The sequence below is a fragment of the Capsicum annuum genome, chromosome 4 (assembly GCF_002878395.1).
Source record: "Capsicum annuum cultivar UCD-10X-F1 chromosome 4, UCD10Xv1.1, whole genome shotgun sequence".
NCBI lineage: Eukaryota > Viridiplantae > Streptophyta > Magnoliopsida > Solanales > Solanaceae > Capsicum > Capsicum annuum.
The window spans coordinates 193,784,411-193,811,986 of record NC_061114.1 but is presented as its reverse complement, the minus strand read 5'-3'; the positions used below and the strand labels follow the sequence as shown (position 1 = coordinate 193,811,986).

At 32.2% G+C, this 27,576-nt stretch overlaps 1 long non-coding RNA gene across 1 annotated transcript; it reads right to left on the bottom strand.

Moving 5' to 3' along the window:
* Positions 1-2,145: 2,145 nt before the first annotated feature.
* Positions 2,146-4,339, bottom strand: LOC124897688. The gene is made up of 4 exons (XR_007054507.1): positions 4,155-4,339; positions 3,949-4,029; positions 2,610-2,649; positions 2,146-2,523 (listed from the first exon to the last, which is right to left on the bottom strand). It is a non-coding gene; the product is annotated as an uncharacterized LOC124897688 (long non-coding RNA).
* Positions 4,340-27,576: the final 23,237 nt, after the last annotated feature.

Below are 27,576 nucleotides of genomic sequence, written 5' to 3'. Positions count from 1 at the left end.
ATAGTAGTTAAGACAATCTTTTTTGACACGAAGGAAATATACATTTAACAACAAATTAGACTGTATATATATGTCTTTATTGAGCAAATGAAAGAAAGGGAAATGAAAAAAAGGGTAAAAAGGTCATTTAATGGATATTTTATATTTTTGTTATTAAAACAAATTTTACATAAACAAAAATTAGTTAAAAAAAATAATAAAATGAGTTGGGTGACTTTCTGAGTAAAGTTAAAAGTTAAGTGATTTTCTGAGATAAAAGTTTAAAATTAAAATGACCGTTTAAGTTATCCGCTCGCCATAATTAGTATCTCACACCTGTTTGGGTCATTCTCCCATTCTTCGATAGTTATTTGTCTCCCATTGACAGTTATTTGTCTCCCATTTCTGGATGTGGACTCTCGATGAATAACCGATATTTTCTTAGTCATTTGATTTGTTCTCTGATGCCAATTTCTCTTGTTACCGAGTTAAAAGCTAATCAAATCATATGCTTCAACCAGTCAATGTTGTTTTTCCTGATATCAATGCTAACATCTCTTGATTGGTGATTTACTCAATGTTGACACCTCTTCATGTTCACTCCACCACATTGTTGAGTCCACTAGTTGACCACCTCAAGATCCTTTTTTTTCCCCTTATTATCTCATGCTACAAATGCATACTATTTTGAGGTGATACATGACAAAAAGACGATCAATTAGAAACTCATCAAGATAAAAGTCATTTTATTGATAAAAGTGGCAACCAGAGTGAAGCAACAATATTAGAGCTAAGATTTTCAATATATTATAAGGGGAGGATCCACATAGGTTCAAGTGGGTTCATATGAACTCACTTCGTCGAAAAATTACACTATATATATACGTACGTAAAAGCTGTCTTTACAGATGTTCAAGATATATTTAACTATTTGAACTCAATTTGAACAGTTGGGTTGCTTAGCCCAGTGGCAAAGGATCCATTTCTTAATTATTACCTCACGGGGGTTCTCGAGCCCCATCAACGAGTCTTTTTGTTTTCTTTGTGCAGCAGCTCTTTTCTTTACCCTTTTTTGTTTCTTTATGCAGCAGCTACTTAATATTAATTGGCCTTTTCTCTACCTGTATTTATTTTTTATATATTGAACCCACTTACTGAAAAGTCTGGGTCCGTCCCTCTTATAATACGTGACTGGATTGAAAACATTCTACCATTCATAAAGGAAAAGCCATAAGAAGTAAGACATTTAAAAAATAATTTCACCAACGATATCCTTTTCTAGATCCAAGAATTGCAATATGGAGTTGATGCTCCTGCGGAAGTTTTGTGATAAATGTTACCCAGAAGTCAACATAGAAAAGAAAAAAAAAAATATGATTCACCAAGTTAGCATATTTTTTGCTCAAGCAATTTATTGGTGCTTGTCTGATGTTTCTCTACACATGATCTAAGTATTGATTTATATCTCCGAGCCTTTTCTCTAGAGGTTTATCTAATTAGTCTTGACAGGGGCATCAAATATTCTAAGTAATAGGAAATCAGGAAAACAAAAGAACAATAAAAATTGATTTTTCTAATTATATGTATTTGAAGTTGGAAAAGGGGAAGGGCAAGTGAACTTCTTTCCAATATAAAAGAAGTTTTTACAAGACCAAAAAAGCATTCTAGGCACAAAAATTTCAAAAACTTACTATGGAATACTCATTTGTTCTAATTGAACTCATGACCTTTTGGTCACATGTCAATAATTTTATCAGTTACTTCAACGCTCCTTTAAAAAATGAAATAAGGTACTATGGATAAAAAAAATAAGAAAGTGGTCACTTTACCTATGTGAACAAATCCGAGTAAAAAACGAATAATCAATAGTTGATTTAGATGAAAGAACTTGCATACACCAACTGTTGTAACTATATATTAAGGTCTATTAATTTTAAATTCACAACGAAAGGAATAGTAACACACTATATAACAAAGACAATTTCATATGAATCGATGAAATATCTTAATCGATCGCATCTAACCATTGACTTATTGGTCTATGGTTAAGAGTCACCAGTAAGTAAATGAAAACTTTTTACCAATGAAATCATGCAAGGAAAAGAAAATAAGATGAATAAAGTACATCTCAAAAATCATGGTTAAGAGTAAAAGTTGACAGGAGAAGTCTGAAGGAGGAAGCGGATCCCCATTGGGAGGTTAACTTGGTGAAACTAGAGGCACAATAGCAACAACTATGCAATATTAGTGCCACCTACAATTAAATATGCAATAGTAGGGCCACCTACAATTGATTCCCCCACAAAATAATTAATCGTGAAATAAAAGTGATTCATCAGTTTGTAATTAAAACTCAAGAGTGTAATGAGTGAATTAATGTTGCTAATTTATCAACAGTTACTAATATGTGACAAAATAAAAGATCAGATTGTGTAGAACCACTGCCCTCAATCTTAATAAGCGAGATGCCATATTATATCCTCCTTTTTCACCTCATGTGACACTTGTAAGAAGCTCTTACGTTGGCGCAAGTGTTTTTGCTCACTTGGATGTGAAAAAAATAATAATACAAAATGAGATACTATCATATCAAAAGACTAAATTTTATCATCTGAAGAAATAATTCATACCTTGTCAGTGGACTGTTGTTCACAATCTGAATAGTCATGCCTGTTAAAAGGGAGAGAAAACTCAAAAGTATTAAGGCAAGTTGAACTTCAAATATGTACAATCAAATCTCTTTTACTGTTTTTTCAACTATGACACTAGAAGTTGGATCTGAAGTCGCAACTTTTATTGCTTCATAGAAGACCGGGTAAATTTTCCTAAACCTCGCATCATTTCTTCTCCAAGTTTCATCAAAATGTAATCTGACAATTCGTTTAAACGAGAGGAGAAAATAGAAAACTTTCTTAAACACAAAGGAGAAAATAACAACTTCATGTTTGAAATTAAAAATTAAAAATTTGGGTTGAGTTCACCAATGTTTAACAATAAGGAAATGAAAATTGGACAATTTTATATAAATTATATTGTATTTATGTTTGATTTTTCAATTTAGGTTCAGTTCAACTTTCTTGTGCAACAGTCTACGAAAATAGAAATTAAAAATTTAAATAAGTATAAATTGAACTTGATCTCCAAAAAATTCATTCTTATGAGCAAGCTATAATGAATAAAGTATAAATTATACTATAGTTTCAAAACAAAGCGTCAAATTTGGTTCAACTAAGACAAAAATACATCTAGATTTCATGAAATTAGAGAACTGATCAAACACATAATCATAAGTTTAGATTCGCATAAGCCAAACATAGTACTATTTCAGAATTCAAGCGAATTTAATCAAACACTAGACATGTCAAATTTCTATAATAACACGAAGTTGAGTTCTATTAAATTGTATTATATCAATATAAGCATTAGCAACAACAACAATACAACAACAACACATTTAGTGTAGTCCGGCAAATATAAACATTAACAAAGCACAATATATTACTGACACTAACCAAATAGATAACATCTAAATTGCGTGAAATCTTTACTTTTGGTTTTGCACCTGCGTTGATTTCTGTAAAAATACATTATTTTTGAAGAATTTGATATGCTTTTGGAGAATCTAGCGCACATCTGTTGACATTTTTAAAGAACCCAAGCAACAACATAGGATAACATTAAGTTATTAGAAATTAATAGTTTGAACTGATATTTCTAGCAATATCTTAATTGTATCTAAGTTAATTAAAAAAGAAAATTACACAACCAACATTTGAAATATATAGAAGATTAACAATATGCACAATACTTTGGAATAAAATTCAAGACAGAATTTAGAATCCCTTGTTCTAAACATCGAAAAAGAATTTTAAAAAATGAGGCATTACCTCAATCCATAAAAATAATTCAATCCAAGTGTATAATTCACCTATAAGATACAAAGAAACAGAAAAACGTTTTGCAGCTTACAGTTTGTTGAAAAAACAAGCTGGACGTATCTCTGAAATATGAAGTAATTGATGATGGTATTTACCTAAAAAAATTGGGAACCTGCAAAAAAAAAAAAAAAAAATCATAGAAAAACAGGTAATAAAACAACAGTTTGTTACACCTATTACTTGAGATTTAATCAAACAAAATAGAAAAAAAAAATGTCAGGTTCAAGAACGTTGTACCTAGTTCTTGGAATGACCTATCTCCTCAAGCAGAAGGTGCACTTTGTGATCTCTTTCAAATGATTTATTTCTGAAAGAAAGTGTAACCACTATATTAAAATGAAATTTTATTTAATATAACAGATAACTAAATGGCAAAAACGACCAAGAAACAATTCAAAAATCAGAAAAAAAATGAAAAGAATCCCGAATTCTGAGGCCTGCCACGTCACTATCTTCTTACCAACCTTTATATATTTACTAGACGATGGATATGTTATTTTTTAGTATCAACTTATGTGACACAAATAGAATTTAGATAATTATTATGATTTATAGGAATTTGTTTTATAATTTTTTGAAATATATAACAAATTTTAAAAAATAAGACAAACAAACTAAAGTGAATGAAAAAATGAAGGCAAGAAAAAGGATGAAGTTGTCCCAAAGCAGACAGATTGACCTTTAAATTTTTTAAGTTGTTAATTATTGTAATGTATAGTTTTTTTTACGTATTATTTTTTGAAATATATAACATATTAATTTTTTTGACATTTTTAGTTGTTAATTATTATAATTTATAATACCTTTTACTTGATTTTCAAGTATTATATATTATTCTCCTTGTCCAAAATTTTTTGGCATTGATAATCAATTGTACTTTTTAAATAATTTAATTTTTTAAATTATTATGATTTATAATATTTTTTCTTTTATTCCAATTTAGTTGGCACAATGCTTAAATGGCCGTAATAATTAATTAGGGTAAAATAGTAAAATCACGACTGAAGCAGCAATGCAGAGATGTTTTCAATGACTCATAATAATTAGAAGTGGTATAGAAAAATTACCATAAAATTACTTGCGGAAAAAAATTAAGTGAACCTCATATAAGATGTCAAGTTAATTTAGCACTAAATATTATTAATTTTTTAATACTTAGATGTCTTTATAATAATTTTTAATACTTTAAGGACTCATAATAATTAATTAGGGAAGATACAGTAAAATTACGGTTGAAGCAGTTGAAGTAGACATGTCATAAATGTCTATTTTAATTTTTTTATTAAGTATTTTTAATAGTTAGCTGACTGATAATAATTAATCAGGAGCGATAGTAAAACTACAATTGAAGCAGCTGAAATAGACATGTCATAAATATCTATTTTATTTTTTATTAAATATTAATAAATTTTTAATACATAAATGATATATTAAATTAATAATGAGCGAAACAGTAAAATTTAGGTTGAAGCAGCTCAAGCAGATATGTTATAAATACATCTTTTACCCTTTTTATTAAATATTATTAATTTTTTATACTTAGACAACTTTATAATAATTCTTTAATACTTAGATGACTTATAATAATTAATTAGGGGTGATATAGTAAAATTACGGTTGAGGCAGCTGAAGCAGACATGTCATAAATGTCTGTTTTTTTATTAAATATTTTTAATATTAATTTTTTAACACTTAAATGACTTATAACAATTAATTAGAGGCGATATAGTAAAATTATGATTGAAACAGCTGAAGAAAACATGTCATAAATCTCTACATTAATTTTTTATTAAATATTATTAATTTTTTAATACATAAATGACATATAATAAAATTAACTAGGGGCGATACAGTAAAATTAAGGCTGAAGCAGACATGTCATAAGTATCCATTTTATTTTTTATTAAATATTATTAATTTTTAATACATAAATGAAATATAATAAAATTAATTAGGGGCGATATAATAAAATTACGATTGAAGAAGCTGACGTAGACATATTATAAATGTCTATTTTATTTTTATTAAATATTAATAATTTTTTAATATATAAATAACATATAATAATTATTTAGAGGTGATATAGTAAAATCACGAAGCAAGCAGCTTCCAGTCGGCAAGCAGGACAACCGAATGTTGCTGGCAGCTGCTTCAATTGCCTCTTATTATATATTGGCTATGACCGGGCTACGCACGGCCCAATATTGATCATTGTAAATTTTACGTTATATATAATTCTATCATTTAATTAAAACCTTCATTTGTTTGGTTATAAATTTCGAGTTAGGCATATATTATTATATTTAGATTAATAAAATTTATATAAGAATATTTTAAATTGTTAATATGACACTCATATTATTTCGAGAGTCAATCATTTTTTTTTACTTTTCACATAGTAATTATGAAATATATAATAAAATATTTTAAATTAGTTAGCTCTTCTAATTTAGAATATCTTTTATGTAATTTTCAAATAAAACATGATACTCTCTTTGCTAAACTTTTGTGGCATTGATAATCAATTATACTTCAAAAATAATTTAAGTTTTTAATTATTGAAATTTATAATAACTTTTTTTCTATTCCAATTTAAGTGGCATTGATATAATTTCGAGATTCAACCAAATATTTTATATCCTTTAAATTTTTTAAGTTGTTAATTATTGTGATTAATAATTTTTTCTTCGTATTTTATGCTATATATAATAGATTAATTATTTTTTTTTAGATATTTTAAATTATTAAATGTTGTAATTTATTATGTATTTTTCTTGAATATATAACAGATTAATTATATTTTCAGATATTTTAAATTATTAAATGTTGTAATTTATTATGTATTTTTCTTGAATATATAACAGATTAATTATGTTTTTAGATATTTTAAATTATTAACTATTGTAATTTATAATACTTTTTATGTAATTTTAAAATAATATATGTTACTCTCCTTGTCCAAATTTTTGTGACATTGATAGTCAATTATGTTTTTTAAATAATTTATTTTTTTATTATTGTGATTTATAATATTTTTTTCTATTCTAATTTAATTAGCACAATGTATAGATGACCATAGTAATTAATTAGGGATGATATAGTACAAACATGTCTTAAATGACTTATAATAACTAATTAGAAGTGATATAGCAAAATTACTATAAAAAGTATCTGTTAAAATAATTAAGTAGACTTCATATAAGATGTCAAGTTAATTTAATATTAAATATTATCAATTTTTTAATACTTAGATGATTTATAATAATTAATTAGGGATGATATAGTAAAATTATCGTTGAAGTAGCTGAAGCAGACATGTAATAAATGTCTCTTTTATTTTATTTGTTAAATATAATTAATATTTTTAATACGTAAATGACATATAATAATTAATTAGGGATGATATAATAAAATTACGGAGCAAGCACGTCAAATGACAACAAGCAGGGATGTCGACGGTGTGGTGTGAGCTTCACCTGTCACACCGTAACTTATTAAATAGGAGAATATAGATTTTTTTTTCTAAAAGTAGACTTCCGGGCGTTTGGTCAAGAAAATTTAAAAAAAAAAATAGAATTGAAGTTAAAGTTGGAGTTGGAGTTATGTTTGGCCATGTCTTTTTGAAAATTTTATTTAGACTTTTGGAAAAAAAATTTTAAATATAATTTTATACCCTTAATTTTAAAAACTATCAAAATTACCTCAATTTTAAACTAATTTTATACCCTCATTTTTGCATAAGGAGTTGCAAAAATGGACGAATTAAGGTTCTTTGTATCATGAATAGATTTTGAGGAAGAAGAAAAAATTGAAGTTACTTTCAACTTTGAGGTCTTTTATCAATGGAAGTAAGAAGAAGTGGGTAATGTAGTAGTTAGGCATTTAATTACGGTTGTTGGATGAAATTAATAAGGTGTTTTTGAAAATATAAAAAAATGGGGTTATTTGTAATAATAAACAAAGTTGAAATTGAAGTTGAAAAAATGTGAAAACAATTAAAACTTGTTTTCACTTTTTCAAAAACAATTGGGAATTGGATTTGGAATTCTCATGGCCACCCCAATTTTTACTGAAATAATTTTTTGTAAAAAAGTAAAAAATTCTTATGGCCAAATGGGTCCTTAGAGAAGAGACATAAAAACACCTCTAAACTTGTCCAACAAACTTACTTTAGATTTTCAACTCTACGGGCATTTAAATATCCTTTAAATAACTTTCAAGTAAATTAAATATTACCCTAAGATTATAATATCAATCTCATAGTGTGGATGCATTACACACACGCCACGACATAACCATGTAAGCGTCACGTCATTGCCACATCATTACTTTTTTTTTTCATGTTTATTTCTTTTTGATTATTCACCTTTTTTTTCTTTTTCTTAAATGTCTTTTTCTTTTAATTATATACACTATTAATTCCTAAATTCACGTGGGCCCATCTACTTTAACAAAGAAGTTCATCACCACTTACCTCAAATTGAAGTTAATTTCTTTTAATAATGACTACTCTAAATTGAAACTAATTTTTTTCAATAATAATAGCTAAAAATTGCTTCAAACTCCACACTTTTCATCAGTAAAATTTTTCTCAACACTAAAAGTAACAAGGATTTATTTTTTTTTGTTAAAAGTGACAAAAGAGTTTTGAAATGAGGTGTAGGTGAATCAAGTCTTAAAAATTGAGTCCAGGTGACAATTACTTTATTAGGGATTAAGAAAGTTGAAAAAGTTTGAGAATAACCCACAAGTTTTTTAATTTACACTTTGATCCAAGTAAAACCTAATATAACTAAAAATGGAAGAGAAAAAACGTGTGTTTCTCCCTCTTCTAATTTATTGTTGTTTTCTCTCTCTTCGTGATTTTTGTTCTTCATTGTTGTTGTTGCTGTATTCATCATCTTCTGCATCATTATCATCTTCTTCTTCTTCATTATCATCATCATCTTCTTCTTGTTGACCATTGTTGTTGTTATTATCGCTACGGCTGCTACTTGATCAATTTTTTAGGTCAAATTTAGTTTCGTACATCTCTTTGACATTACTTCATAGGTGACTTTGGTAAGTAAGATTATGATTTTTAGTTGAATTTCTCATCTGGGTACATTGCTACTGCTATTTTTTCAACAATGAATAGAACCCGAACATGAATCCAACATAAAATTCATCTGTTTCAACAGATGACTCATCTGTTGCGATATATGATTCATCTATTACAACGGAAGACTCATATGTTGGATTCATGTTTATGGTTCTATAGTACTGTAATATGAATCGAACAGATGGGTCATTTGTTGTAACAGATGAGTCATCTGTTGCAATAGAGGAGTCATCCATTGAAACAAATTGCTCACCTGTTGCAATAGAACCTGAAGTTGATTCCAATAGATGACTCACATGTTAGTATTCATATTACAGAATATAGAACCTGAAACCGATTCTAATAGATGTGTTATATGTTACACTAGGTAAGCAATCTGTTGCAACAAGTTAGTGATCTTTTGCAACAGGTCATCTGTTGGAATCAACTTCAACGGTTCTGTAGTACATCCCAATAGGTGATTCATCTATTGCAACAAATAAGTCACCTGTTCCAACAGATGACTCATCTGTTGGAATCAACTTCAGTTTCTACAGTACCGTAACATGAATACCAATAGGTGAGTCATCTGTTGCAATATGTTATTCACCTGTTGCAATAAATTACTTATCTGTTGGGGTTCATGTTATAGTACTATACAATCATTATTAATTTTATTATTATGTCATTATTAAATTTTTTTAACAAATGTCTTTATTTAGGTACTACTAATGGAGGGATCAATAATAATAGGGGTGGATTGTCATGGTGAATGGATCAAGAAGAGCAATCGATATGTTTGGCGTTGGAAGGAGGGTGAAATGCTATAGACGATAGCTATGATAGTCCAAAGTGATGTTTCATATGGTGATTTTGTGAACTTAATCATCAACTATTGTGGACTGAATTATTGACAGAAAGAACTCGTCATCATCCATATGCACAGCTTCTTTAAAAATCAGAGAGTATTACTTTTTAAGATAACCGATCAAGTTCAATTGCATGCTTGTCTGAGTAATTCAGCTAGGCCAGTGTTAAGGGTGTACGTTCTTGAAAAACTGAGAGAGAATGAGAACCAGAATGTATAAGAAGAACAACAAGACATGTTTGATGATAAATTAGATGATCTATACATGAGTATTCCAGATGATAATCAAATACCTATGCCCGTTGTTGCGAGCAATACGATGGACAGTTCTTCTCAATCAACACAGTCGGGCAATCATCAAGATGACGACTGGTTTTTACAAGAGAATGCCATTCAAGGTAAGATAGAATTATCTTCTTCTTTGTTTATTGTTTGCTTGAAAAAATATTCAGACTAATGAAGGTGATTAATTCGAGCAAAGTTTTTTATTTTAGATGTACTAATTCGAACTGCAAGTGGTGGTTGAGGGATGTGAAATACTTAAGTTCTGACAAATTCATTATCAATGTTTATCAAAAGTATCACACATGTAGTTCGGAATATATTAAGAGAAAAAATCCTCACATCACGGCAAAGGTCCTCAGTAGTTATTTTCAAAATAGATTCCCCAATGACAAAGGTCCTTTTACAGCTGATATGGCCAATTAACTCCGTACGAAATTAGGCATTATGGTCAGTTATTGGATGATTTATACGGCTATGGGGACTGGTAAGGATTTAGTTAGGGGGACACATGTGCACGGGTATGCAGTCCTCGATACCTATCATTACATGCTTGAGTCCACAAATCCTGAAAGTAGAAAAAAATTACATGTTGATGAAAATGGAAGGCTCAATTACTTTTTTGTATCCTATGGTGCTTGGATTCTTGGTTTTTAACAATTGAGAAAAGTCATAGCCGTTGACGGAACTTTCTTGAGGAGCAAGTATAATGAAGTTTTGATAGTGGTGGTGGCACAGGATGCCAAGAGTCACATCTTTTCCATCGCTTTTTGTGTAGTGGACAAGGAATGTGATGCCTCATATGCATATTTTTTTGAATAATTGCAAAGCTGTGTTGACGATACCGAAGAGTTGTGTATAATTTCGGATAGCCATCCAAGTATCCGAAAGATGGGTTCAATTTTCTTCACTTCAGCTCACTTTGGTTGTTGCATGAGGCATTTTGGAGGAAATATTCGAAACAACTTTCACAACGAAAGGGTCGTGACTCTTTTTTATAGAGCCGTTAAAGCATATAATAGAGCTAAGTTTTTTTATCATTTCAATCAAATAAGGGATATGCATCCCAAGACAGCACAACATCTCGAACGTGTCGGTTTTGAGAGATGGATCTGGGCATTTTGTTCGGAAATAGGTACATTCTTATGAATTTAATGTATTGTCTGAGTTACAACTTTGTAATACTTACTGTATGATGTCGTACTAAGTGATTTTTTTTGTATAGGTATAATATTATGACGTTAAACATAGCTGAATCATTGAATTCAATGTTTGGCATTGATAGAGTATTTCCCATTGTGACGATGTTTAAGGAAATAAACAAGAGGTATGCCAAATTATTTCACGAAAGAAGTATGCAGTATGCAAACACAAGAAACATATTTGTTCTAGAAGCGAAAAAACAAATATCAACGAATATCAGTTTGGGGAATAGGTTATTTGCTCATCAAATAGTAGATTACAAGTTCAGTATCGACGGTCATGGTGATGTTGCCACGATCGATCTTCAAACAAGATTTTATACTTGTAGAGTTTTTGACTTGGACAAAATACCCTGTCCACATGTTATAGCAATGCTTCTAGCCCAATACGGTGCATAATATAGAACTCAAACTTATGAGTACTCGTCTTCATATTATTCAATGGAAAGATATGTAATGGCATACAGTGAGAATATTAATCTGGTGCCTCCTGAAGAATCTTGGTTTGTTCCTGTAGAGATTTTGGAGAAACTAATACCTCCTCCATATATTGACCTAAGCACTATCAAACCAGAAAAAAGGGATATAAGAGGAGGGGCGTGGAGTTTGGAGAATCATTTTCATCAAGAAAAAATAAGAGCTTCATATGTAAGAGCGATGGCCACAAAAGAACTACATGCCTGAATCGTAATGCACCATGATAGTTGTAATAGTAAAACTTGTGTTGTTGCTTGTTATGAAATTTTTATATTTTTAACTCATTGTTGTGAATGTTATTATTTATTATATGAAATATCTTTTTATTAACTTATGCATCAATAAAAAGAGGTAAAACATGAATTAAATACAACAGAGTTCAAAAATATTTTCAGCAGATTACCCATCTGTTGCAACAGATGGACATTTACTGGAAGAACACAATACAATTCACCAAACTGGAATGTGTTTCTCCAATAGATGATCAATCAATTGCAACAGATGGGTAATCTGTTGGAACAACACAATACGATTCTTACCACTGGCTTGTGTTCGTCCAACAGATGACCAATCTGTTGAAAGAACTCAAAACTCTTGCTATTGCTACTGGATTAAAAATTGTGTCAAACGCTCAATCCTTACCTCCTACCATCGACATGTTAAGAAGAAGAAATAGACAGAATAAAAATTAATTATGAATTAAAAAGTCAAAGTCGATCAAACATAATTTTTTTAATTAAAAAAAAACAAAATATATTTGGTAGGTAGATTGGATATAAATAGAAAAAATACATACGCTAAAAGAAAAAATATAACCTGATTATTATTATTATTATTATTATTATTATTATTATTATTATAATTATTGTCAGCCGGTCAATCATCAACGGACAGCAGCAGAGCCCTCCTCAGCCTGTGAATCTCTCGGAGCATCCTTGATGTCACGGTGCCTAACTTCCACTGCATGTCATTAGAAGTTTCCGTATGGTGTCACACAGAATAGCAATGTCTCAAACACGATCATCCATATTTAGAACACGCATAAATTGACAAAAAATATAAACACAAAAGTAAAAAATAAAAGTCTGAATGTAATACAACATATACTACCAAATGGTAAATTTACACACAAAAAAAACTTATCTCAACAAAAAAGAAATCTGGTCTTTGAAGAGAAGTGGTTGAAGATGTAATATAAAATACAAGATGCAAGAAATAAATAAATTGGAGTAGAATGAACGAGTAAGGAGGGACCTATTTATTGAGGATTGAATTTAAATGTGTTAGGCAAAAAGGCACGCCTATTCGCCTTCATTTATTAATTACATTTAAACTGGTGATTTTTAAATTACAGTGAAATGTCATGACTTAATTACATCAAGCTGGTGACTTTTTGATTATTGTGACAAGTCATGACTTTTCAACTTCTTAATATTAATTAGTTCTTAAGATTAAATAACCATTTTTTCTCAATTAAATAATCAAAGACTTCTCACCTTTTCAATAGTCATTTTTTTAATAATAACCATTTTTATTGAGTTATTGCAATAGATGGTCCATCTGTTGCAATAAATAAACCATCTGTCACAACTGATTTACCATCTGTTGCAATAAATGGTCCATGTGTGTAACAGATGAGCCATCTATTGCAACAGATGAGTTATCTATTGCGACAAATGGGTTATCTATTGCGACAGATGGACCATCTGTTGGAAGAGCTATTTTGATTTCTTCCAACAACTGATTCATCAGTTGCAACTGATGGGGAATTTGATTCATCAGCTGTTTGGAATGTGTTAAGACAAAAAGTCACGACTGTTCAACTTTTTTTTAATAATCATATACCTTAATTAATTCAAATTGGTGAGTTTTTGCTTATTTAAATTAAAAAATAGATTTAAAAATAAAAAAGGTTAAAAGTCACGACATTTTGCCTATTTAATATTAACATCAGTTATTAAAATTAAATAACCATTTTATGATTTTAAATTATGTTTATCATTTATTTACGAATAATCTTTCTTTATTAAATAATCAAAAAGTCATGAATTTTCACCCCTTCAATAACCCCGTTTTCATTAATAACCATTTTAGTCAGTTTTTCTTAAAGATGGACCATATTTTGAAATAAATTTGTCATCTGTTCAAAGAACATAAACCAGCGGCAAAAACTGTATTGTGTTCTTCCAGTAGATCTGTTGCAACAGATGTGCCATCTGTTGCAAGAAGAGGGTTTGAGTTTTCCCAACAGATGACCCATCAATTGCAACATATTGGTCATCTGTTGGTTGAACGCAATCCAGATAGATAAACTGTATTGTGTTCTTCCAGCCAATGTCCATCTGTTGCAACACATAGGTAATTTGCTGAAAATATTTGTTGTAGTCTGTCGTATTTAGTTCCTATTTTACCTCTTTTTATTGAAGCACAAGTTAATAAAAATATATTTTATATAATAAATAATAACATTTACATCCCCAAGAATGAGTTAAAATTATCAAAGTCCATATCAAGCAACAACACAAGTTTACCATTACAACGATCATGGTGCATTACTGTAATACCCCGTATTTTCAGGCTAGTCTTTGAATCATTGTTCCTACGTGTATAAGCTATAATATAAATGATTCCCATACACATATGAGTTTTGTGATATTTATCCTCATGTTTGATTTGCTTTTGAGGTGAAAAAATTCATAAAAATCACTTAGAACAATGTTGAGCTTAGAGTCTTTGATTCGTCCAAAGTTTGGTATTTGATTCCACAAGGGTCTATTTTAAATGTGTATAACTTTTTATATATGTAGAATTTTGCAGCTTAAGACCCACCAAATTGTAGATAATTGAATTAGATTTCAAACGATACCAATTTTGCCTAAATTCGATACCCGACCGAAAAGTTATGGTATTTTTCGTGTGAGACAGTAAGCCGACACGATAGCGACGCGACGCGTCGTCTAGCGCATTACGGAACTGTTTCACGCACTAATTCAGTTTCTAAAGGGTCTAGGGGTACTTTGGTCACTTCCCCTCACCCAAATCCGCCCATAACACTTAATTTCAGCCCCCAAAAGCATTATACACTCTATTATTCATCTTTTCTCTCAAGGAAAAATCCTAGCCCGCTCAAGAACACCAAGAACTTCATCAAATTTTCTTCAAGAAAAGCAAGAACTCAAGTTTTCTAATTCAAGAATGCTTTCAATATTGTGTTTCTCCTTTAAGATTAAAGTTTTAAGGTATGCAGGAGTTCATTCATGGGTTCTCTTTCATCCATGGAGCCCAAAAACCCTTTTTACTTAAATAAAGAATGAATTTTCCATTATTATGGTATTTTGTATGTTCAAGAGAGATTGAATTTCATGTTTTCATGGTATTTTTAATCTGATTCAGCCCATGTATGATTCCATGCATGATTTTGAATTCCTCATGCTATGAATTTGAGTTTTCCATGCTTTATTCAAGTAAATTCCATGATAGATCCTAAATTCATGATGTTTAGTAATATCCTCATGTTTTAAATTCATGTCTTCCATATGTTTGATGAAATTCCCATATCATGTCCAATCAAGTTCAAGATGAATCCCCAAGTTATGAATTTTGCCATGAAATCCTATTGTTCCCTCATGTTTAAGACATTCTTATGTTCAATCTTTGAACTTTACATGTTTTGATGAAATGCTCATGTCCTATTTCAAGTGAATTATATGTGAATTCCCTAATTCATGATTTTAGTTATGTAATCATGCTATCCTCCCACATTTAAGATATTCCCATGTCCAAGTCATGATCCCCATGTGTTTGATGAATTGTCTCATGTCAAAGCCTTAATTGGCAATTTTTAATATTGAATTCATGCTATTGCTACATGTCTAAAACTATTCCCATGCTTAGTTTAAACCGTGAATTGCAAGTGTTTGATGAAATGCCCAAGTGATGGGTTTCTTTAAATAATTACTATTTATCATGTCCTCGAAGCCTTAGTATGGTCTTGGTGTTATTATTATCGAGTCTTGGGGGTATTTAATACCCAAAAATCTAGCTATTTAACGAGAACTACAGTAGCTTTAGAATAGTCTTAGTAATGTCACGAATAATAGTATTCAGTCAGTTACAGAACTCAGTGAACTCCGTCCAGTTTAGTCAGTCAATACGATCAGTAACAGTTCAGTCAATCCTAGTACAATCTAGTGATTAGCTTATTGTCCTTTCAGTTGGGAGTAGGATTCAGCACCGAGCGAACCCGGGGATGGGGGCATTTCTGCTAGTATAGGGTTTGACCCTTAGTAGCAGTCCCTGCATTACAGAACTACGTAGCCAGTGTAGGGTAAGACGTCTTCCTGCCAGACTAGGGTTGACGCAACCATAATATAAATTATGGGTATTCCTTCCAGATTAGGGTTGACTCAACTCTGTTAGTATCCCTTGGAAAGGTGCTAGCACCCTTCCAACTGGGGTCGCAGGTTGGACCCCAACTCAGTTTACAATCGAGGTATATCGGCTAGATAAACACTTTCACAGTTACAGTTTCAGTCTCAGTATTCAGTAAAGAACCCAGACAATTCTACAGAACAATGGCTATCAATTATCAATTATTAGTTATATAACTGTAACACCCCATATTTAAGTACGTGTATTGGCGTATTCAAGTACTTGGCATATTCAAGTACGTGTATTGGTCTTATTTATATAGAATTAATTTTTTTATTTTATTTATACTGAAATTTGCCCGTCGATGGTTCTATGCGAAGGTTATTGAATAAGATTTCCAACGATATAAAGATTTTCAAAAAAACGGATAGGTTTCGAATATAATTGAGCACGTTCGAAACTATAAAACGGTGGCCGGGATATTTGGGAATAGTAAATGTGCAGGAAAATTTCCTGCACACAAACTACTGAGGCCAGCCAAATTTTTGGATCAACAGGTTGTCACAAGTTCTAGTAAGTGTGGTCCACTCCTATTACGATTTATTCACTTGTTTCTGATTTCTATTGAGCTCCTATATCATATGTGATTATCTACAGCTTTACATACTCAGTACATATTTTGTACTGACGTCCCCCATGGGGGACCTGCATTTCATGCTGCAGGCACAGGTACCTCAGCTCATGCACCGCACAAGTAGGAGCCAGGATATCCAGCTGTTTTTGGTGAGCTCCAATTTGCTTTGGAGCTTTCCGTGTCATATCCAGTCACTTTTGGTATTGTATAGAAGTTAGTTATATATTGGGGTGTGTCCCGACCTTAGTTAAACTCTGTGTATTGTCTAGAGGCTTTGTAGACCTAATGTACAGTCAAGGTGGTATTTTGTTAATAGACGTGATGGCTCCAATGGCCAAGTATTGTATATACATATATATGTTTGCTCGAGCTTATACAGGTGATTATTTCCTTTTATATGCGACCTGATGCTGTCCGAATTTTGGGTTGTCATAGAGGTATGCATGGGAAATATAAGGTTATGACCTGGTTCTCCCGGGCCTCCTCGGTTATGGGTGCCAGTCCACCCTAATAGGATTTGAGGAGTGACAGTAACCATTAGAATTCAGTACACAGTCTCAGTTACAGTCTTAGTTATAGTCTCAGTCCAGTAATCAGATCAGTAAATCAGTTTCAGGTTTGCTAGACATAGCATACATTTATCAGTTATTTAATTATTAGTATTTCAGTACTTCAGTACTTCAGTTTACAGACTATTTAAGAATCATATTATAAGCTTGGTCTTGCATTCTCAGATAATACAGTTTTCATACATTCATGCTCAGTTATCTTATGTTGCTAAGTTAGTCCTTACCTCATATGCATAGTACTCTATAGTTTTAGTCCAGTTATTCAAACTAAGTACAGTTCAGTCTTACATGACCAGTATTCAGGTATGAATCATTCAGTTAATCAGATAAGTTAGTATGTTTATGCATGTGTACTCAATGTGTGTGTATATTCAAATCCTCGATTTATGTCAGTATCCATCACGTAGTTTCAGACCCAACATTCATACAGTATCCATGATTTACCATATCCCAGCTCTAGTTCTACTTATATCATTAAAGCAAAGTTTTACAGAAACTAAGTGTAGAGATTCACCATCTTATCAGAGTATGTCTGTCACTCGTGCATTAAGATATTTTTAGCTTTCAGTTTATTCCAGCCTATTGGTGAGTCTACTTACACTTAACATGCATTTTTTACGATTACGTATGAAATCAATTTTACTTATTGCATTCACCCTTGCATACTCGGTATATTCTAGAAGTACTGATCCAGTTATACGTCTGTATGTCTATATTATTTCATAATGTAGGTACTATTTATAGCCCGCATATCATGATCAGATAGTTGCATATTCCAGTCAGTAGGTGATGAGTTCTCCTACTTCGGAAACTCCAAACAGTTTTAGTTCATGTATAGTTTATTTATTTTCCATGTGTATTCATTAGTGGTAGTTGGAGGCATATCCCAACTATCTATAGTCAGTATAATAAAGGCTTCATAGATGTCAGTTAGAGTCAGTCATGTAAATTTTAGTTTCTTTCTTCAGTTTTATTAGATTGTAAACTTTATCAGTAATGTGTCTATTCAGATTATCCCATGATTATGTTTCCACACAGCAGAGCTTGTTATTTATTTTATTATAATTCAGTTGGTTAATAGTATACCAGTTCATGGGTTAGCTTGGGATCACTTATGGTTCCAAGCGTCGTGTGACGACTAGGGGGTAGTCTCGGGTCATTACAATTACATATGTAGCACTTGTTTTTTCTTGACGGGCATGTAGTCCTTTGACATTGAAGATGGTTACCCTTTGAGCCTCCATAGTTTTGTACACTACTTCATGATGAGAATTGAAGATTAAATATTATTTGACATTTATGGGGTTGAAAGAATAAGGTGCGTACAGATAGATGGATCCATTTCCATGCGTGGGAGTTATGTATTACTGATCAGATTATCGTGACAACACACATAAAGTACAATGATTTTGTGAATATAGTTTTTTACCGATTAGGCATTCATCCTTCAAATAAGATACTATATTTTATAGTTAAGTTTGATAGGAGCAAACTGATAAGGCCGAAAAGGTTCCAAGAAGGTGGTGTCGATACCCTGTTATAATTTAATGACGGTTTTGCTCATGTTTATGCATCAATTTCTAAGAAGATATCAATATTTAATGGCATTGTAAAGATTCAATAGTGATTAGACTGATTTTAATGGTGTAATGGACTTTGAGAAGGTCTTCGAAGAATGAAAAACCAATAGAAATTCTTGTGGTCTAAATTTATATAGATGGGTTGCTCGGGGAGATGATTATACAACACAAGGTGCTTTAGAGAATACCTGCGCCGGAAATGGGAGGTGGAGAAGACCATATATCAACTCAAACTTTGTTAAAGGGGAAACACATAGGAGCAAGCAAGGAACTTCTAGCCAATCTGGCCAATAAAATTGACTTGAAAGATGAAAAATCTGAATGAGTTGCAAATGTAAAAGTTTATCCAAAAATTAAAATCCGTCAGTCGTTGTTGAAAAATAATGGTAAAGTGGACTGGAGCTAGACACTTTGCTAGGTAACTATGACTAGTTAGCGTGGCCTAAATATTGACCCACAAAGTGCAAGATCAGAACTCTAAGGAAACAGCTTTGCGAGCACCGAGGATTGGTAAAATGGTCAGTCAGGAACGAAACTTAAATCAAGAACTTTAGAAGTAAAAATAAGAAAGCCAAGGCGTCAATTTCTAAAGTCTAAATTGCATCCAATGCCTTCTGTTTGTGGTTCTGATTAGGTCAATGGCAATGGAAACAAAAAGGTCTGAAGTTGAGCAGAAATCCCATGCCTTTTTATTTCCATTGCCTTTGACCTAACCAGAACCACAAGCAGAAGGACTAGGATGCAAGTTTAACTTCATAAATTGTCACCTTGGCTTGGTCCCTTATTTTTCCTCTAGGATTTATTGGTTTAAGTTTCTCTCCTGACTGACTATCTTACCACCCCTTGGTACTCGCAAAGCTGCTTTCTTTGAGTTATGATCGTGCGCTTTATGGGTCATCATTCAGGCCATACTAACTAGTCGCAGTTACCTAGAAAAGTGTATAGCTCCAATCCACTTCACCATTTTTTTTCAACAACGAGTGATGTACTATCATTTTTTGATACACTTTCATTTTTTTAGCTCATTCAATTTTTTTATTTTTTATGTTAATTTCATCAGCCAGATTCGCTACACGTTCCTTGCTGCCCTGTGTTTATTTTTTAATAAGGTCTGAGTTGATATATAGTCTTCAACACCTCCCCTTTCCCTATCAGATATTCTCCCAAGCAACTTCTGCAGTATAAGCGTCACTCCGAGCAACCCAACCATATAAATTTGGACCAGGACAATAACTATATTGATTTTCATTCTTGTTTGCAGTAGTGCGAGACTTCAGAGGCTTTTCAAAAGTCCACTGAACCCTTAAAATCATTCCAATCACTATTGAATCTTCACATTGCCACCAAAAACTTAATCCCTTCTTCAAATTTAACACATAAACATTATATAACGACTCGAGACTACCCCCTAGTCATCACCCAGTTCTTGGAACCACAAGATATCCCAAGCGAACCCATGAATTGGCATACTGTTAAGCAACTGAATTATAATAAGATAAATAACAAGTTCTGATGTGCGGAAACATAATCATGACATAATCTGAATAAATACATTACTGATAAAGTTTATAATCTTATAAAACTGAAGGAAGAAACTGAAATTTATATGACTGACTCTGACTGACATCTATGAAGCCTCTACTATACTAACTATAGATAGTTGGGATATGCCTCCAACTACCACTAATCAATACACATGGAAAATAAGTAAACTGTACATGAACTAAAACTGTCTGGAGTTCCCGAAGTAGGATAACTCATCACCTGCTGGCTAGAATTTGCAACTATCTGATCATGATGTGTAGACTACAAATAGTACCTACATTATGAGACAATGTAGCCACACAGACGTATATGTGGATCAGCACTTCTGGAATGTATTGAGTATGCAAAGGTGAATGCAATAAGTAAAACTGATTTCATACGTAATCTTAAAACATGCATGCTAAGTGTAAGTAGGACATGAGAATATCTTAAACATGGGAGCATAACATGATTACATAACTAAAATCATTAATTGGGGAATTCACATGTAATTTGCTTGAAATAGGACATGGGCGTTTCATCAAAATATGTAAAGTTCATAGCTTGAATATAAGAGTGTCTTAAACATGAGGGAACAATAGGGTTCCATGGTAAAATTCATAACTTGGGGATTCATCTTGAACTTTATTGGACATGATATGAGAATTTCATCAAACGTGTGGAAGACATGAATTTAAAACATGGGGATATTGCTAAACATCATGAATTTAGGATCTATCATGGAATTTACTTTAATAAAGCATGGAAAACTCAAATTCATAGCATGGAAAATTCAAAATCTTGCATGAAATCATACATGGGATGAATTGAAATCAAAATACCATGAAAACATGAAATTCAATCTTTCTTGAACATATAAAATACCATAGTAATGAAAAATTTATTCTTTAATTAAAAGAAAAGGATTTTTAGGCTCCATGGGTGAAAGAGGACTCATGGATGAACTCCCACATACCTTAAAGCTTGAATCTTGAAGTAGAAACACAATCTTGAAAGCATTCTTGAATTAGGAAACATGAGTTCTTACTTTTCTTAAAGAAAATTTGATGTTCTTGGTGTTCTTGAGGGGGCTAGGGTTTTTATTTAAGAGAAAAGATGAATAATAGAGGGTATAATGCTTTTGGGGGCTAAAATTAAGTGTTATGGGTGGATTTGGGTGAGGGGCACTGACCAAAGTACCCCTAGACCCTTTAGGAACTGAAATAATGTGTAAAATAGTTCCGTGACATGGTTGCCATTGCGTCGCGTTACTAATCACGTCGATGACTGACGCGTCCCGTCCCAATCGCGTCGGCTTACTGCCTCTCACAAAAAATGCCATAACATTTTGTTCGGGTATCAGATTTTGGTGAAATTGGTATCGTTGGAAAGCTAATTCAATTATATACAATTTGGTGTGTACTGAGATGCAAAATTCTATGTATATAAAAAGATATACACGTTTAAAGTAGATTCTTTTAGAATCGAATATCAAACTTTGAACAAATCAAAGGCTCTAAGCTCAACATTGTTTTAAGTGATTCTTATGAATATTTTTCACCTCAAAAGCAAATCAAACATGACGATAAAGATCATGAAACTCATATTTTCATAGGAATCATTTAGATTATAGCTTATACACGTAGGAACGATGGTTCAAAGACTAGCCCAAAAATGTGGGGTATTACATTATCTCCCCCTTGGAAACATTCATCCTCAAATGAGACTGGTTAGACTGAGAGTACTGTACGAAAGTAACTGAGATCATATTATGAACATGCATGACTTGGAACATGATTGCATAACTGATTCTGAAATATGATACATGAACTGAATATCATGAACTGAACTGATTTCTTGAATACATGTAATGACATGAGAATGATTAAGGCTGAGATAGAAACGAGAGAGTAACTGATGAGTAGCCATTACTTTAGGCTAGAACCTATTTCATGAAGAGAAATAAAAGGTTTAGGACATGAATACTCGGGGTATTACAATACATCTCCCTTGGGATATTTCGTAACCCGAATGGTACTGACTTGGTTGAAATACTAAGGAAAGATTGAGATAATGCACGAGAAACTTATGGACTGAATCATGACTGAATATCTGGAATCTGAATCTAATGCCTGATGCATGAACTAAACTAAATTTATGACTTGTATGGTCGTGAATGAATTACCTCATGAATAAAAAAATAGAAAATCATAGGAACTTGTTTGTCTGATTGCTAGACTGGAAGTCTGGCTATACGGACTGAATTATACTGAAAGCTTATACTCAACTATACATTCCACTTGTAGACCAACATAACATTCAAGCCTATCTTCATAACCACATATGAACTTGTAGGCAAACCATCACAAAAGCATCTTTCTCATTTTCTCTAAACCTCTATCCTTAAAACTTTCATGCACTAGCCCAAGGAAACACACATAGAATTCTAACTAATCACGACATAAGTAAAAGTCAATGAAAAATTAGAATACAATGTCTTGAAACATGAAAGAATAACTTTGACACTCAACTGAGGCCTGAGGAATAAAGTATCAATGACATAAATTCATCAGAGAGGTCTGAATTGAGGATATACATGACATAAACTAAATTTTGCTGATCATTAGAGCAGTAGCATGAGCACTTGGAACTGAACATACTGTAAGGCATGGGTACATGCATCATGAGCTACATGACCTAAGTTTGGAGTTCATGATTTCATGAAATATGTTCGTACTGTTGACTGAACTGGAACTCCTCATACTAGAAACTGAGAGCGTACGTGGTTTTTCTATAAAGTGCATGAATATGAGTCATGATGAGGGAGCTGACATGTTAGGCATGAGTAGATATCGTGATAACTGAAAAACTTTGCACTGAGATAAGAATAAGTTAGGAATTGTCCTGCCTTACTGCTTTTCAACACATACTGCACTACTACTAGAGTTTGAGAGTCTGACTTGGTTACTTGTTCTATTATCTCCCCCTTATCTTTAAGCCATCATCTTAAGTCTGTGATCCACTCCGGGTATAACGAGACACATAAATACTAAACTCTCATAGAATATACTGCCCTTAACTTTCTTTAGCTTCTGCAATCATCATTACATACTTACACTCTTCTCAACACACACTTGCCTCACTAAACACAACATCTACTTCTGTTTCTTCGTAAACTACTAATATCACATCTCTTAACTCACATCCTCACCATCATATTTAATCTCGAATCAAAAAATATAAATTTTTGCGTATACTGTTCAAGCCTACTAGTTCATATTTCGTACAACTAGCCCCTTGAATATATAATCTGCTCAATCTAGATAAAGCTATCCCAACTCTACTACTAAAAAACTTCTAGGTTTATGCTTCTAACTCTAGATCATATACTGTAAAAGAAATTCTGAGAGGGGATCTGAAAGCACATTAGAATTTGGCTTAACGCATGATTTTCATAAACATGAATAAAATATTTCAAAATTTAGGACATAAGGTCACTGATGGGATACTTTCTAAGTCAATATGCAATCCCATAACTGTCTGTGGGGGCTGGCTGAGAAAACACTGTCTGTAAGGACTTAAGCTTCACTGTTTCTGTCACCTGAAAACTAAGGCAGAGTTAGCATGAATAAAGCAAGATGAGGATCTGCATAAATTTTTTAGATAATACTCCTACTGCACTATCTAAGACTTGAAAGAAGAGAAATATTTCCTAAATGGCCTGTAGCCTCTCGAAGAAAAGTACAGACATCTCTGTACCATTTCATTAGACTCTACTAGATACGAATTTATAGACACCCTAGGACACTTGAAATCTTTGCTCTGATACTAAGTTTGTAATGACTCGAGACTACCCCCTAGTCGTCACACTGTGCTTGAAACCACAAGTGACCCCAAGCTAACCCATGAACTGGCATACTGTTAAGCAACCGAATTATAATAAGATAAACAAGTTCTGATATGCAGAAACATAATCATGGCATAATTTGAATAAATACATTACTGAGAAAGTTTACAATCTGATAAAATTGAAGGAAGAAACTGAAATTTACATGACTGACTCTGACTGACATCTATGAAGCCTCTACTATACTGACTATAGATAGTTGGGACATGCCTCCAATTACCACTAATCAATACACATGGAAAATAAATAAGTTGTACATGAACTAAAATTGTCGGAGTTTCTAAAGTAGGAGAAATCATCACCTGCTGGCTGGAATCTGCAACTATCTGATCGTGATGTGTGGCCTACAAATAGTACATAAATTATGAGACAATGTAGCCACACAAACGTATACGTGGATCAGTACTTCTAGACTGTACTGAGTATGCAGAGTTGAATACAACAAGTAAAATTGATTTCATACGTAATCTTAAAACATGCATGCTAAGTGTAAGTAGACTCACCAATAGGCTAGAATAAACTGAAAGCTGAAAACATCTTAAAGCATGAGTGACAAACATACTCTGATATGATGGTGAATCTCTACACTTAGTTTCTGTAAAACTTTACTTTAATGACATAAGTAGAACTGAAGCTGGAATACGGTAAATCATGAATACTACATGAATACTGGGTCTGAATCTATGTGATGGAGGCTGACATAAACCAAGGATCTGAATATACAATCACACTAAGCACGGATGTATAAACATACTAACTTATCTGATTAATTGAATGATTGATAGCTGAATATTGGTCATGTAAGACTAAACTATACTTAGTCTGAATAACTGGACTGAAACAGTCGAGTATTATGCATATGAAGTAAGGACTGATTGAGCAACTTGAGATAACTAAGCATGAATGCTTGAAGACTGTATTATCTGAGAATGCAAGACCAAGAATATAACATAATTCTAAAATAGTCTATAAATTAAAGTACTGAAATACTGAAAACCGAATAGCTGATAACTGTACGCTATGGTCAAGTAAACCTAAAACTGGACTGAGTTCTAAACTAACTACTGAACTGATACTTTAACTGAGACTGCAACTGAGATTGTAACTGAGACTATAACTGAGACTGTGATTGAGACTGTAACTGAGACTATAACTGAGATTGTAACTGAGACTGTAACTGAGACTATAACTGAGACTATAACTGAGACTATGATTGAGACTGAATTCTGAGTTTTGATAATTGAGTAACTGATATCTGAGATTACTGATAACTAAGTTACTGATAACTGGTGACTATTTCTAACAGTCCTGATTCTGTAGAACTGAATTGAGTTCTATACTAAGTTTGAAACTAAAACTGTAATTGTGGGAGTATTCATCTAACCGACATACCCCGATTATAAACTGAGTTGGGGACCAACCTGTAATCTCAGTTGGAAGGGTGTTAGCACCTTTCCAAGGGATACTAAAAAGGTTAAGTCAACTCTAATCTGGCAAAAAGACTCATAATTTATATGTATGGTTGCATCAGTCCTAGTCTGGTAGAAAGACGTCTTACCCTATGCTGGCTACGTAGTTTTGTAACATAAGGATTGCTACTAAGGGCTAAACCCTATTCTAGCAGGAATGCCCCCATCCCTGGGTTCGCTCGGTGCTGAATCCTACTCTCAACTGAAAGGACACTAAACTTATCACTAGACTGTACTAGGATTGACTGAATTGTTACTGATCGTATTGACTGACTGAACTGGACTGAGTTCTATAACTAACTAAGTACTATTGTTCGTGACATTACTAAGACTATCCTATAACTACTGTAATTCTAGGAAAATAGCTAGATTGTCGGGTGTTGAATACCCCCAGGACTCAATAACAATAACACCAAGACCATACTAAGGCTTTGAGGACATGATAAATAGTCATTATTTAAAGAAATCCATCACTTGAACATTTTATCAAACACTTGCAATCATGGTTTAAACTAAGCATGGGGATAGTTTTAGACATGTAGCAATAGCATGAATTCAATATTAAAAATCGCTAATTAAGGCTTTAACATAGGACAATTCATCAAAACACATGGAGATCATGAACTTGGACATGGGAATATCTTAAACATGGGAGCATAACATGATTACATAACTAAAATCATGAATTGGGGAATTCATATGTAATTCACTTGAAATAGGACATGGACGTTTCATCAAAACATGTAAAGTTAATAACTTGAACGTAAGAGTATCTTAAGCATGAGGGAACAATAGGGTTCCATGGCTAAATTCATAACTTGGGGATTCATCTTGAACTTGATTGGACATGATATGGAATTTCATCAAACATGTGGAAGGCATGAATATAAAACATGGGGATACTGCTAAACATCATGAATTTAGGATCTATCATGGAATTTACTTTAATAAAGCATGAAAAACTCAAATTCATAGCATGAGAAATTCAAAATCTTGCATGGAATCATACATGGGCTGAATTGAATTAAAAATACCATGAAAACATGATATTCAATCTTTCTTGAACATACAAAATACCATAGTAATGAAAAATTCATCCTTTAATTAAAACAAAAGGGTTTTTAGGCTCCATGGGTGAAAAAGGACCCATGGATGAACTCCCACATACCTTAAAGCTTTAATCTTGAAGGAAAAATACAATCTTAAAAGCATTCTTGAATTAGAAAACTTGAGTTCTTGCTTTTCTTAAAGAAAATTTAATGAAGTTCTTGGTGTTCTTGAGGGGGATAGGGTTTTTCTTTGAGAGAAAAGATAAATAATAGAATGTATAATGCTTTTGGGGGCTGAAATTAAGTGTTATGGGCGGATTTGGGTGAGGGGAAGCGACCAAAGTACCCCTAGACCTTTTAGGAACTGAAATAATGTGTAAAACAGTTCAGTGACATGGTTGCCATCGCGTCATAACTTTTTGCTTGAGTATCGAATTTTAGCGAAATTAGTATCGTTGGAAAGACAATTCAATTATCTACAATTTGGTAGGTCTTGAGCTGTAAAATTCTACATATATAAAAAGTTATACACGTTTAAAATAGATTCTTGTAGAATCAAATACCAAACTTTGGACGAATCAAAGGCTCTAAGCTCAACATTGTTCTAAGTGAATCTTATGAATATTTTTCACCTCAAAAGCAAATCA